Here is a 12,670-nt window from a genome sequence, read left to right on the forward strand (position 1 = left end):
CACGTGCAATAACATAGAAACTATAGCCACTGGCAATACTAATAAGTCCACATGTGTGAATGAGCACAGAGCTGGTCCACATTTTCCATTTAGCCACTGGGAAGGCATCGGGGAATAGCAGACTGATGAAAGACAGGCTATATATAAACTCTGTGAATTTGCATCACAGGTTCTTTGCAGATGAGTGTGAGTTGGATATTAAATGTGGTTTCACACAAGGTCAAGATCATTGCTACTTTGTGCTAATGGAGCCACCCTGTGTCTAAGTCACAACCCAGGGCTAACAGCTAAATGTGGGCTCCTTAAAGGAAAATTCCACCCTCAGATATTTGTACACTGTTATTGACTCACTATCCCTCAGTACCTCCAGCCACATGCGTGAACTTGGTGGATGAAGTTCTGTGAAGCTCTAACAGCGATAATAAGAACAATATGGCTTGCAGTATACTCAAATATTGTATACTTTATTTGCAAAAGCCAGGTGGTGGATTTGCAACCAGAAACATAGGGAAACATTTACAGCTGTTGACATAATTGGAGAATATGCCAATTCTCAATCTCAATTTAATTTCAAGTATGCCACAAAACTAAACAGAAGGAAGTAAACAGCCTTAATTTAAAACCCAGCAACTGTTTTGGCTACATGGCATCTGGCTAATTGAGGACTTTGAGTGGATGAATTGCTGTACATGCTATAGATTTATTATCAACAAAAAGGACCTTTCTCTTTATCTTCACAGACCAGCATCAAAATACTATCATACCATTGATGATTAAGAATACTGTAGCTGAAACATTTCCTGCTACAACTGAAATAACATAAACAATATCTTGATTGACATCATGTCAAGTCTTCTGCAATTGGGCATTCATCAGCAGGGAGAAGAAAGTAATAATAACCAAAACACTTGACCGATAAAGGCAACTTACATCAGCGACAGCTATTTGATAACAGTCTAAAAAGTCTTTTAGGGTGGATTTTTGCTTTAAGATTGTTTCATCATTTGCACTGTGTCTCAGATTTGGCATACTGGCGCCTCCATATGTTCTGTCCTGGTTTTTCTGTGGTGAATTCCTGCTACAGGGGCTTTGCCATCATGCAGATCTGCACCATTGCCAACAGCCGCCTTAATGATGGTAAATGACGCGGGGAATCTCCCACTGTCTTATTTGGCAGTTTGGTGCTCTGAATATCTCATGAGTTTGGTGTCTGTAATAGATGGGTGTCAGAAGGCTCAGATGGACAGATGTAACTCAACAAGATAGACAACTCAAATAAGATATCATTCAATCACAGATTAAAAGCATGCAGATACTTAATTAAGTTAATTAGTTTTTCATAAAATACATAGAAAAAATGGCGTGAATGGAGGTTAAAGGAGCATTAGGTGATCTAAGACTTTTGACTTATCAACCTCTATTGGTGACCAAGGACATCGACAGGTGTCTGGCACAGCTTACAGTGGCCTGTAATAGACATAAATGATAATGTAGAGATGAAAAAGCTAGCCTCTAAGCCGGATATCTAACATAAAACATTTGATGAATGGGTCATATTCAAAATATTGTAACAACTGGGACTGCTTTGCTCTTTGATTTTTTTTGTGACTTGACAACAAAATCTGCTTGTAGGTTCGTCAATACGGGCTTCCCCTTTGATTGTTGCACAGCTCAAATTTGGCAGTTGGTCTATTTGTGTCTTTATTTGTTTGCCTTTGCCTTTCTGAGGACAGTAATAACAGAAAGAAAAACAACAAGGCAGAGGAGGTTAGCTGATTGGTTGAGGTTAATTGTAAAAAGGTTAGTTGTAATTATTAGGTAAGTTTACAGATCAGAATAAGGATCAGATTTCAGTTTTGCCAATGTCGATTATTGAAAACTGCCAGGGATGGTAACTCCAATGCAAAAACGTATGTACTGTATTAAACATGTTCAAAAGGTATGTATCACGTTTAGGCCAAAAACCTTCTAATTCGAAAGCTTACAAAGAGCAGCCCATCAGCAGTGTGTTTTGGAAATGAACACTATCATTCAAGTACACCAGGGTTGATTAGAGGAGGCTGATAAATGAACAAAGTCTCATCAAATATTGAACAACATTGAGTCTGCAGTATGCTAGATAAGGAACTAGAAGGACAGGGTGAGAGTAGACAGGAGCCTGATAATTGGGATGTAAAAGCGAAACGGCAAATACACAAGAGAGAAAGACGAAGAGAGTTGTAGTTTGCATAAAGCAAAGTAATCAAATCGAGAGAAGAAGTGGGTGGGACGTGGGGTTTCAACCGTGGCTACAAAAAGGATGAGAGCAAGTGGAGAAATAAGCCTTAATTAACATTAATGTAAGGATAAAACAGGATGAAAGGAGCTATAGAGATTTGCGTGAAAGAAATTCCTTCCTGATTTTTATACTGTATTCATTATTGTATATGACTCTTCTATTCTTTAACTATGACAACCCCAATCACCTCCTGAAACGCTCTCCTTGGCCATCATGGATGTCCCAACTCATCTTGTTTTTGCCTTCCACGTCATGTCACTCAACTCCTACGCTCTGCCATAACAATAGCTCAGATTTGGTCGGTTCCCTGTTGCTAGCTGGTGTGCTCTCCTTTCCCTGTGCTGGCCATCATCTCTCCAACTAGTCTTGACTTTTTCTCTCTCTTGGGAAAAGGGTGTGTGGGGGGAGAGGAATTAATTTGACTCTCCTGACAGAACAATCTTCCTGCATCTTATATGTGTCAGAGACAGAAAACAAATGTTTCACTGCCTTACACTGCATCTCATCTGAACAATGTGCTGTATTTTTCTATCATTATTGGAGGTCAGACTATAGGTTTCCGTTTGTAAGGTCAACAAGCTGTTTGACTACATATCAGTCTGTGAATGTGTGATGCAAAGGATTTTACAGTAGTTTGAGATGTTTAAAGTTTTCTAATGTGTTCTTAATGTATTGTTAAGTGGTGAAAGCATTAGCCCTCTGCTTTTTGTGTCACTGGACAGTGTTCTTCTAAAAGCATTGGACTATTTGATTTGACTAACATCTCCTGCTGAAGACTCTTCTTCCTTCTTTCAATAATTTCTATTGGAAGCAAATTAGGAAGGGATCTTTCAATGGCCAGTATGAACATACGGACATATTAAGAGAAACCAATCCTTAAACGGCCTTACATACACCATATTACTGGATGTTATTTTGCACATTTTTAGCACAAAAACTAGATGTGTAAAAGACATGTCCTACCAGTATGAGGTAACAGAAATCATTGACATACATTTTTTTCCAGATCGTATGAGCGCCAAATTCCAAACTTGGGAAACCAATCCAACAGCGAGACTTCCGATAGGGGAGAACGGGGTAAGTAGGCACACTTTTTACTCTAGTGAGAATTGCTCATCACCTAAACATCTTTCAATAGTCATTCCTACATTAAATTGAAGCTTAAGGTGTTGGCTTGAAATGTGTACCCCTCACTTTTTCTATCTTATTGTAATAAAGAAGAAATTAATCATCAAAGACACCCTTACACATTGTGACAACCAACCCCATCAAGGGGTTGGTTGTCAAACACTATGGGGTTGTTTGTCACAATGTTATCTTAATGGGAATAATCTTAAAAAGAAGGCAAGAAAGTAGAACTAAATTTGAAAGTTTAATTGCATTGTCAAGTTGACAAATAGGCCTACATAACTTACTGTAGCCTTGGCAGCTGGTCTAGTTTGGGATGCACTGGGTTGTTTTGATTTTGTTGCCCTTTTTTCTTTTGCATGCTAGCTGCCTTTTCCTGCTCTATTCTTTCCTTCTCTGGGGTGTCAGTGAGGATACAGCTTGACAATTTCTTTCGTTATTGGGTTCCTTTTCTGGCTGCAGCCTTGAGATAACATGTGACAACCAACCCCCCAAAAAATGTGACGACCAACCCCAACTTGAATTTCTTGCTAGCATCAAGGCCAACAACCATCTGACAACTAATTAGCTTGCTAACCACAATCTAAATTATAGTTTACCCTTCACACTTTGTATGGGTAACAAGTGTTTTGTTATAAACCCATTGTGTAAAAGCCTAGAAGAAAAATACTGAGGAGCTAAATATTTTCAATTTGACATGAAAAACACAAACAGTCGTCTCACCTCAAATTCAGCAGTCTAACTCCAAGAAAGACTATGTAGATGACCTCTGATCCCAATTCTGGATATTTACATACCAAAATTTCACAGACAGCGCCTTCTGGTTCCGAGATATAACGATTGTGACAACCAACCCGTGTGACAAATTACCCCGTTCTCCCCTAATTAGCAGCCATGTGGAGACTTAAAGATAGGAAAAGGACAGATCTGAGCCGACGTGGGTCCACAGACAGTAAGGAACTGGAGTTGAAAGCAAGATTAAAAATTGGGAACTGATTAATCACGCTAACGAGGACAAAGATGGATTCCCTCTTTTAGCACCTGGAAAGCCAAGATGGATGGATGGTCATATTTGCAGCTGGAGGTCACTGATGTCTCTTGCCTCTGCTCGACTGTCCTTTTCACAAGACCTTATTTTTGTGCATCGAGTTTTTTTGCAAAGCAAAGCAGTTGCGTTAATGACTTTGCGGCTCATTTGGTTATTTTAGTCCTTGGGGTTCCTTACAAGCAAAATATTATGCATGTTTTGGCTAATAAGTCAAACTCAAGTTTATTGCGACAAAATTAAGGATCAGTGGGGTTCATTTGTCATACGTATTTTATTGTATTTTAAATAAAACATTATTAAATGAATTGTTTTGCTGTTCAAATATCTTACTGTCTCTACGTACATTATCTATGTTTAGAGTTTTCAGAGACAGAGTGTTGCCTCTTAGCTGCAGGGCTTTTCCCTCATATTTTGGCCAATATTAAATTAATATTCATTAGTACAGTCCCAGCATAATGTACTTAAATACCTTATAAACGTACAGATAAACTCATACACATATTTATTCTTTTTTGTCAATCTTTCTATCTCTCCATTGCTTTCTCGCTCTCTCGCTCTCTCACTCACTCTTTCCCTATGTAGGACAGAGCATGTGTATAGATATATTTTCAGTGTATCGGTCCCCAGAAAGTAGAATTGGAGATCATCCAAGGAACAGATTGTCCCACTTTTACGTCTTGCGAAAGTGGAGCGGCCAAGTTCTGTCCTCTATACCCCTCTCTTTCACGGATCTCCACCCTTCAGCCTCTTTCACACCACCAGTGACGAGGCAGTGTCAAGAACACTCTACCTACTCCAACACAGGATGGATGGGATGAGTCACTACACTTGGGGGGGGGGGGGGGAACTTACTTTGATATGAATGGTGCATCAGTAGCCAACGGGTCTAGAGGTGTTTCTCTGACGTATAAGAGCTTATGGGGGGAAGGATCAAGCTTGGGTATGATCCGTCGTTAGCCTACTGCATGTAGCATGGGAACTACAAACAATATATTAGACAAATCCTTTGTCTTTCAGTGTCTATTGTTTTGTAAAACATAAAAAGAGGTATTGAAAATGTATTTAGTAATGTTATTGACTCTTATGCTTTCCTGTTGCTAAGACAAGACTTGGCATTTTCAAGTGGCAATTAATTAAATCTTGGCTTGATAAAATCAGATGAAATCCAAGTGCTTAATTGACAGTCAAGGCATCCTTGATTAATTTTACAAACAGATAACAACACCAGGACTAAATCCATCCTCTGTGCGCCTAGATATTCTGTCTTTCTCCTCGGCGGGGGGAGGGAATCCTTCTATCCATCCTAAACAGACGCCTTTTAGTCAATTGCATATCTGATGCTCATCAAAGGAAAAATGATAACCCTGCTGATCAGTAATTAAGTGGATGATTGAAATAATTACTCCCAGCTCTCCATTTCACAATAAACATCCTACTCCTTTTGATCTGCGGCCCAGCTCCAAACTCCCCATGGTCACCTCACTAAAGACAATCTTTTTTAGGAAAAAAAGCCACAGCTTACTTTACAGGTTACACACTGCTTGACTGTTCCAAGCCATACGAATGCACACCCACACTGTATGATCGCACCGACATCCCACAGTTTGGCCCTTTAAGAGGCACTCAAACACATCTGTCCTGGAAAAATGTCTAGCAGAAAGCAGCATTAAGTGCCAGACCAGTCAGCCTGATCCTGGCTGGCGGGCTCGTGTAGATCAAAGTGGGCTATCTTTCCCCTCAGACTGGATATAATTGGGTCAGGTGGAGCATGCGCTGAGGGCCTCACTTGGGCTAAACTTGGCTGGATGGGCTGGGAGACCTCAATGCAGCACAAGTTGCTATTTTTGAGACTTCCCCCTTCCTGTAAACATTGTTTGATACAGCAGCTTAAGCTTCTTGGTCTATCAACACAACAGAAATCCCCAATTCAGGGTTTCTCAACTATTATTTTTGTCGGGACCTTCAATGTTTTTCACACAGCAAAGTTGTGTGAATCTACGTATAGCATAGTTTTGTATTATATGTCCAAGCTCTAAACGTATGATACTTAAAAGGTAAACAATTGCCATGTCAACTCTTCTATTATAATCTACCAATAAATTGTTTCCATTTTACAAATGCTCCGAGACCCAGTCCACAAATCCTGTAACGCCTATGTTGCATGATGACTCCAAGATTGACCAACTTCTGCACAGAATAATGTTTCAAACCTTGTGAACATGATTTCCTCTGCACCTTAAGTATTTATAAAATATTAATGAGGCACACTTAACGTCTTAGAACAAACTTACAATGTCATGAAACAGAGACTTTAAAGGCAACTGTGCAGCAGGTTGCCTTCTGCTTTACAACAGAAGAAGGAGAGAAGAAGCACAGGTGTTGGGTCAAAAAACTCCTAATGAAACCAAATTCCTGGTGTCAACTTTTTCATGTACATCTTATACTTTTTTATACTAGTCCCAGAGCTCAAGACTTAACACCCCAGGCCTCAGATAAAATGAAAGCAGGCCACAGATGAACTATTTAGACATACATACGGAGATGAGCACAGGTTTAAGGCTTTGGGGTGGATTTTATTGCAGATAAAGAGCCATAAACAGTGTCCACTCGTGACAGCTTTACTTACCTTTCATGTCCATTGATTTAAGGTAACACTGAGAGACAAAAGTCAACAAGATACTAATAAATTCGGTTAGACATGGCTGGCAAAGTGAGGACCATGTCGATGCCTGTCAGGCCCCATTAGAGTTCGTCCACCAACCATGTAATGAGGTGTAATTGGTTCTAAAGACAGGAAGCCCCTTAATACTTAACTTTACACTTTATAATACACTTCTTACACTAAAAGATTTGGAAATATATGTTTATCCAAAACCAGTATGATTTATAAGCTTGAACCAAGGGGGCAAGTAAAACTATGAAGAACCCCTCAAATACAGTTTAGTATAGAGTGTATTCTCGCTTGTTGTCAAAATCCCTTTTTGTCAGTGAAATTTAACAGTGAATATCAGTTAACTGTCCATAGTGTGTGTGTGCTGAAAAAGAAATTTGGCATTAATACATAGAATAGGCTTTGTAAACAGGTACAGTGTGTAAACAAAGTGGACTGACCCACAGTAACTATAGCAACAATACTAATGCTTATTGTTATGAAAATTCAGGTAAATTGGTTTTGGTAGTACTGTAGCAAGTGTGACAATAAGCCTGTTAATATTTGAATAGGTGTTGAAGCCAAATACTTCATTTGAATAAAAAATTTAAATAAAATGATAAATTATAAGCCGATCAGTATAGCTTATCATATCAATAGCATTGCTACTAGCTACAGTGTGTTAGTTCAAGCCCATTTGTTTACATACCCAGAGCTGAGGCTGTGTATTGATACTAGCTTTTCTTTCAAGCCCACAAACAGTACGGATCATGACAAGATATTCACTCTTTTTGACTTAAAGTGATTTTGGCATCAAGCGTTCTCGAGAATCGCTGACTCTTTCTTACCACAATATTTTTTGGAAATTATAAAGTTTTTTTACACCTTCATCTCGATACTTTAATCACATTCACACTACCTTGTTATGTCAAACCTTGTCCAAAAAAAGGTCATCTGACCCTGCTGGCTTGAAACAGGCTGCCCAGCAGCCCAGAAGCTGGTTTATATCAGCAAACAGTGAGGTTAATGAGGTGAAAATAATGTGCTATTCCCTAAAGGTGTCTGACCCCCAGTTGTGTTACAGCTCTGTCACCGTATGATTTGTTACTCCTGTTTTCATGTCATACTGTACATTGACATACTTAGACTCAAACTGGTGTCCTGCTTTAAAAGCTGCCAAGTACACAAGTATATACTACACGTTTTTAAAGTCCCTGTAATCATAAAAGCTATTGAGTCCCTTGTAATAGTGCATGTGTTGCAGTTTGCTGGAGTCTGTTTTCGGGTGCTTACGGCAATCCTCCAGAACTTTCCCATGGGGAGAATCTCCCTGTTTGTAGTAATGAAAAGCCTGCAGAGTCAGAGGAAATGGTTTCTTTCTCCTGTTACATCTTAATGAGCATAACTACGAGGCTCTTGTGAGCTCCACAAAAAACAATTGGAAGTCACAAATCATAATAGATGATCATTTCTATTTAAACATGAAAGGTTATCTGTCGATGTCACATTAAATGTCAGGTGAGGTCTGTGTAATTTATTTGCCTGGATTTTGCAGTGTTTGTCCTTGAATTAAAAACTAATGAGTTTTGAGTGGACAAGTGTATGGATTTCAATGGGCACGTGTGTATTTTGCCTATATACAGTATTGTTTTTTCATGTGTCCATAAAGCTGTGGCTCAGTTAAATACTCCCATGGGACTAATTAAAGGAGCATTTTGTTGTGGGTTTTACATTTCTGCGTCATAGATTCAGTGGTAGCTCGTAGCTCATCGAACGTAACTGTGCGTGTTACTCCACAGCAGTGAGCTGTCACTGGAAATATTCTATTAGAGCGCCTGTCTTTTGTCCTACACTCTTCTCTGTAGCGAACTCTGGGGAATTACTTGACCATACGGCATTGTCACATCTGCTGCATTGACCAGCCTGTTTATCGACTCCTGCCCTTCCTGGAGAGATGGGAGACGACAGAACAGGATGGTGTTGAAATGAGTGGGCAGTGGTGGTGGATATTTCCTCAATCAGAGAGGCATCAATCCAAGTCAGTGCATTTCACGCCTTTTATCTTCTACTAAATTGTTTCATTATCAAAGTCTCTCTTGGCATTTGACACGTATTACGTACTATCAACTCAGTCCATCAATTGATGAAGTCAACTGGTTTTCTTTGTTCCATTTATGACCAAATGATCAATTGTTCTACTGTGTTTGTAAGGAGGCCATTCATCTCAGTGTGCCCGCTCTACTCTAAATTGCCTAGTTTGTTTTCTTCCTTTTTCAAACAAATTCCCAAAGGTGATTCCCTCTCCAAGAGAAAAAATAAGCCTTTAAAGACCAGTATTGTTTGTTGTGCATTGCAACGTTTGGGGTAGGTCTTTGGAGGCTGTGCAAAGTCAATTATGTTGTATCTACAGGATGAAAAGCGCAGAGAGCTGGAACACACCATGCTGTTTAGGTGTGTATGTGTTAATGTGTGTATGTGTTAATGTGTGTGTGTGTGTGTGTGTGTGTGTGTGTGTGTGTGTGTGTGTGTGTGTGTGTGTGTGTGTGTGTGTGTGTGTGTGTGTGTGTGTGTGTGTGTGTGTGTGTGTGTGTGTGTGTGTGTTCTCTGGGGCCCTTAGACTGTTTCCACCTTTTCACTGGCTGACACCATAAATACTGTGAGAAGGTAACGATTTTGAGAAGTCCCAGCTGAAGGAGTGTGTGAACAGTCGGTGTTGATGCGCTCTCATTTTATGTAAAATGTAACAACGTTCTCTTAGTGTCTAGCTCAGGGGTGTCAAACTCATTTTGGTTCGAGGGCCACATACAGCCTCTCTGATCTCAAGTGGGCCGGACCAGTACAATAATGGCAAAATAACGTACATCAACTCCAAATCTCTAGCTTTGTTTTTCAGTAATATGCTTTATCACTCAGTCTACATTTGTAACCTACATTATCACAGATCACAAGGGATCTCTGTACCCCCCAGGAAATGTCTTAGTAAAGGTTGCTGCTGGCCATGGGAATAGGAGGTGCGGCGCGCAGCGCCGCAGCAAAAATTTGGGGGGTATTTTGCTCAAAGATGCCAATACGCACTAATGAAATAAACAACTGTTTATTTGAATACACAAATACAACAGGCACAGTTACAGTTGTCCAATTTTGTTTACTATATGTACAGGGACACATTTTGTGCAAACATGCAGACAGTACAAAATAAAATTTAATAAAAGTGCAACTTCTACTGTTTTGATTTATTTTTAAATACAGAGGTTATTGGTTGTTTTGGAATTCGTTTTTCCCAATTTAAAACATAAAAATAAAGCAGCATGGAAAATTAGGAAATAAATCTTGTAGGCCTACACTAGCATGCTCCTGCTCGTTTCGCACGTGCAGAGCCGCGGACACATCGCGCTTGCTAGTACATTAATTGTTCAGCACTAAAAATAAAAATTGTTTTATTTATTTTTAATTTTTTTGGTTTTTACTTTGCCATAAAGCACTGGAGGAAACATTAATAGCGGTGAAGCAAGATTGCCATTTACCATTTCCCACGTTGCTAAAATGTGCTTTTTTTTAATTTAGGCTGCCCCCTAGCGGCTGGAGTGAGCATTTTGGTTATTTCTTTAAAAATTCATATCTCCTCACAGGAATGGGCTAGAGACTTACTTTTTTTTTGAAATGCTCATAAATGTGTGCTCTACAAGTCGCGGGCCGGATTAAATCATCTCGCGGGCCGCATCCGGCCCGCGGGCCGTATGTTTGACACCACTGGTCTAGCTAGTGTGAAAATAGTTATTAAATAAATTTAGGTTTTACACAAGCATAACTAAAGAACATATTTTCTCCAAACTCCCAAACTGATTTCTCGCTAATGTAATCAAGCATTCTTGATTCCGTGCATCTAACGGTGTAATACAACAGGTCATAACCTACTTTGTAGCTGTGGGGGAGCGGATTTAATAAACCGCAATGTACAATTAGGATTCATAATGAACACAGAATAATCTACATCAAACACGGTCTTAACTAGTCACCAGTGAGTCAATTATAGCCATAAAGTTGGACTCAGCATGAACGCCTCATTTAGAGAAATGAACTTTTCCACCATCACTGCCCACTGCGTCCAGGAGAAAAATCTATCTGGATGCAAACAGTTTAGTCAGAATGACACCTTAGAGTCTTTTTGTAATTTCACTTCCATGATTCATATGAGACTCAAGCAAACACATCTACACAACCTTCATTAAGGCTGCCTTATGCTTCTGCATACCACAGCTAATGACACTTACATGCATCACAGCGGAACAGTCCGTTCCTTATAATCAGTGTAAAAGCTGTTCTGGAGTGATTTGTGCAATTACTATAGAGTTTTACTTTGAAGGCTTTGTGATCTGTCTAATTCTTTCTGTCCTACTTTGCCCCAACCTTAGCAGCACCCCCTTATTTTCTGGAACAGGCTTTTACTTTCACTCTCACACACAAAGCTGCTAAAGATCATTTTCTTGTCGTTGTGTCTTATTGCATTTTGTTCATCTCCAGTTCATAGTTCACACCCTCACACACACACATGCACGCGCACGCACACACAAACGGCTTCCAACAGCACTCATTCAATCATTATGTTGTATTAAGAACACTGTACATTACTTTGATTGTGAGATATGTACAGCAGCTTATGTAGCTTAATTCCAACCAAAACGTCAAGAGGGATAAACAGTAAAAAAGTAAATACCTTTTAGTGTGCAGTTCAGGCTGTGCTGGTCCTCGTTTTATCCGCAGTGACCTCCTTGATAAACGACAAAGAGAGTGAAAAGGGACCGAGATTACACAAAAGGAGAAAAAGATCCGCTTGATGAAATATGGATGAAGGACAAAAATAAGAAAAAAAAGTGATTTTCTTTTTCTCTTGCAAAATCAAATATTCATGCCTTCAAGTCTTAAATTGTGCATCGGTGTGTGATCCTGCCTGAGCCACTGTGTTGTGCAGCCCTCTCTTTCACACACACTTTCACCTATTCTATGCCCCGGTGTAGTCTCCTCTCTCCCTCCCTCTAACACACACATTCATGCACTCTCTCTCTCCTTAGCGTGTGCATACTCTCTCTCTCTCTCTCTCTCTCTCTCTCTCTCACTTCAGCTGCTAAATAGATTCCTCTCCTTCGTTCTCCTTCCTCTCTATGTACTTCCACTGTGTACCGACTCTTCAATCTCTGTGTCATTTTTTTCGCACCCAAGTGCTCTTCTATTCAACTATCCCCAATTTTCTTCATAGACCTCTTTTACCCCCATTGCAAATTCTCCTCCCTCTCTTATTATTTCAGTCACTCCATCAATCAAACACACTCACACTCGTCCTGTGATATGACTCCCTTCCCTTATATCTTCCCGTCTCGCCCGTGCAGGGGATAAATTCAGGCCACTTCGCTGTTCCCTCCCCTTGTGTCTTTTATTGCAGGGAGGTCATAATAACCATAATGAAAAAACTGTTCAGACTTTTTCCATTCATAACATCTAACTTCATTAACTGTGAAGTAGAAATAAAAGATGGGGACAGATATTGCAGTTAAGTGATCCTGAATAGTGT

This window comes from Ammodytes marinus (genome assembly GCF_949987685.1).
Source record: "Ammodytes marinus genome assembly, chromosome: 20".
Taxonomy (NCBI): Eukaryota; Metazoa; Chordata; class Actinopteri; order Uranoscopiformes; family Ammodytidae; genus Ammodytes; species Ammodytes marinus.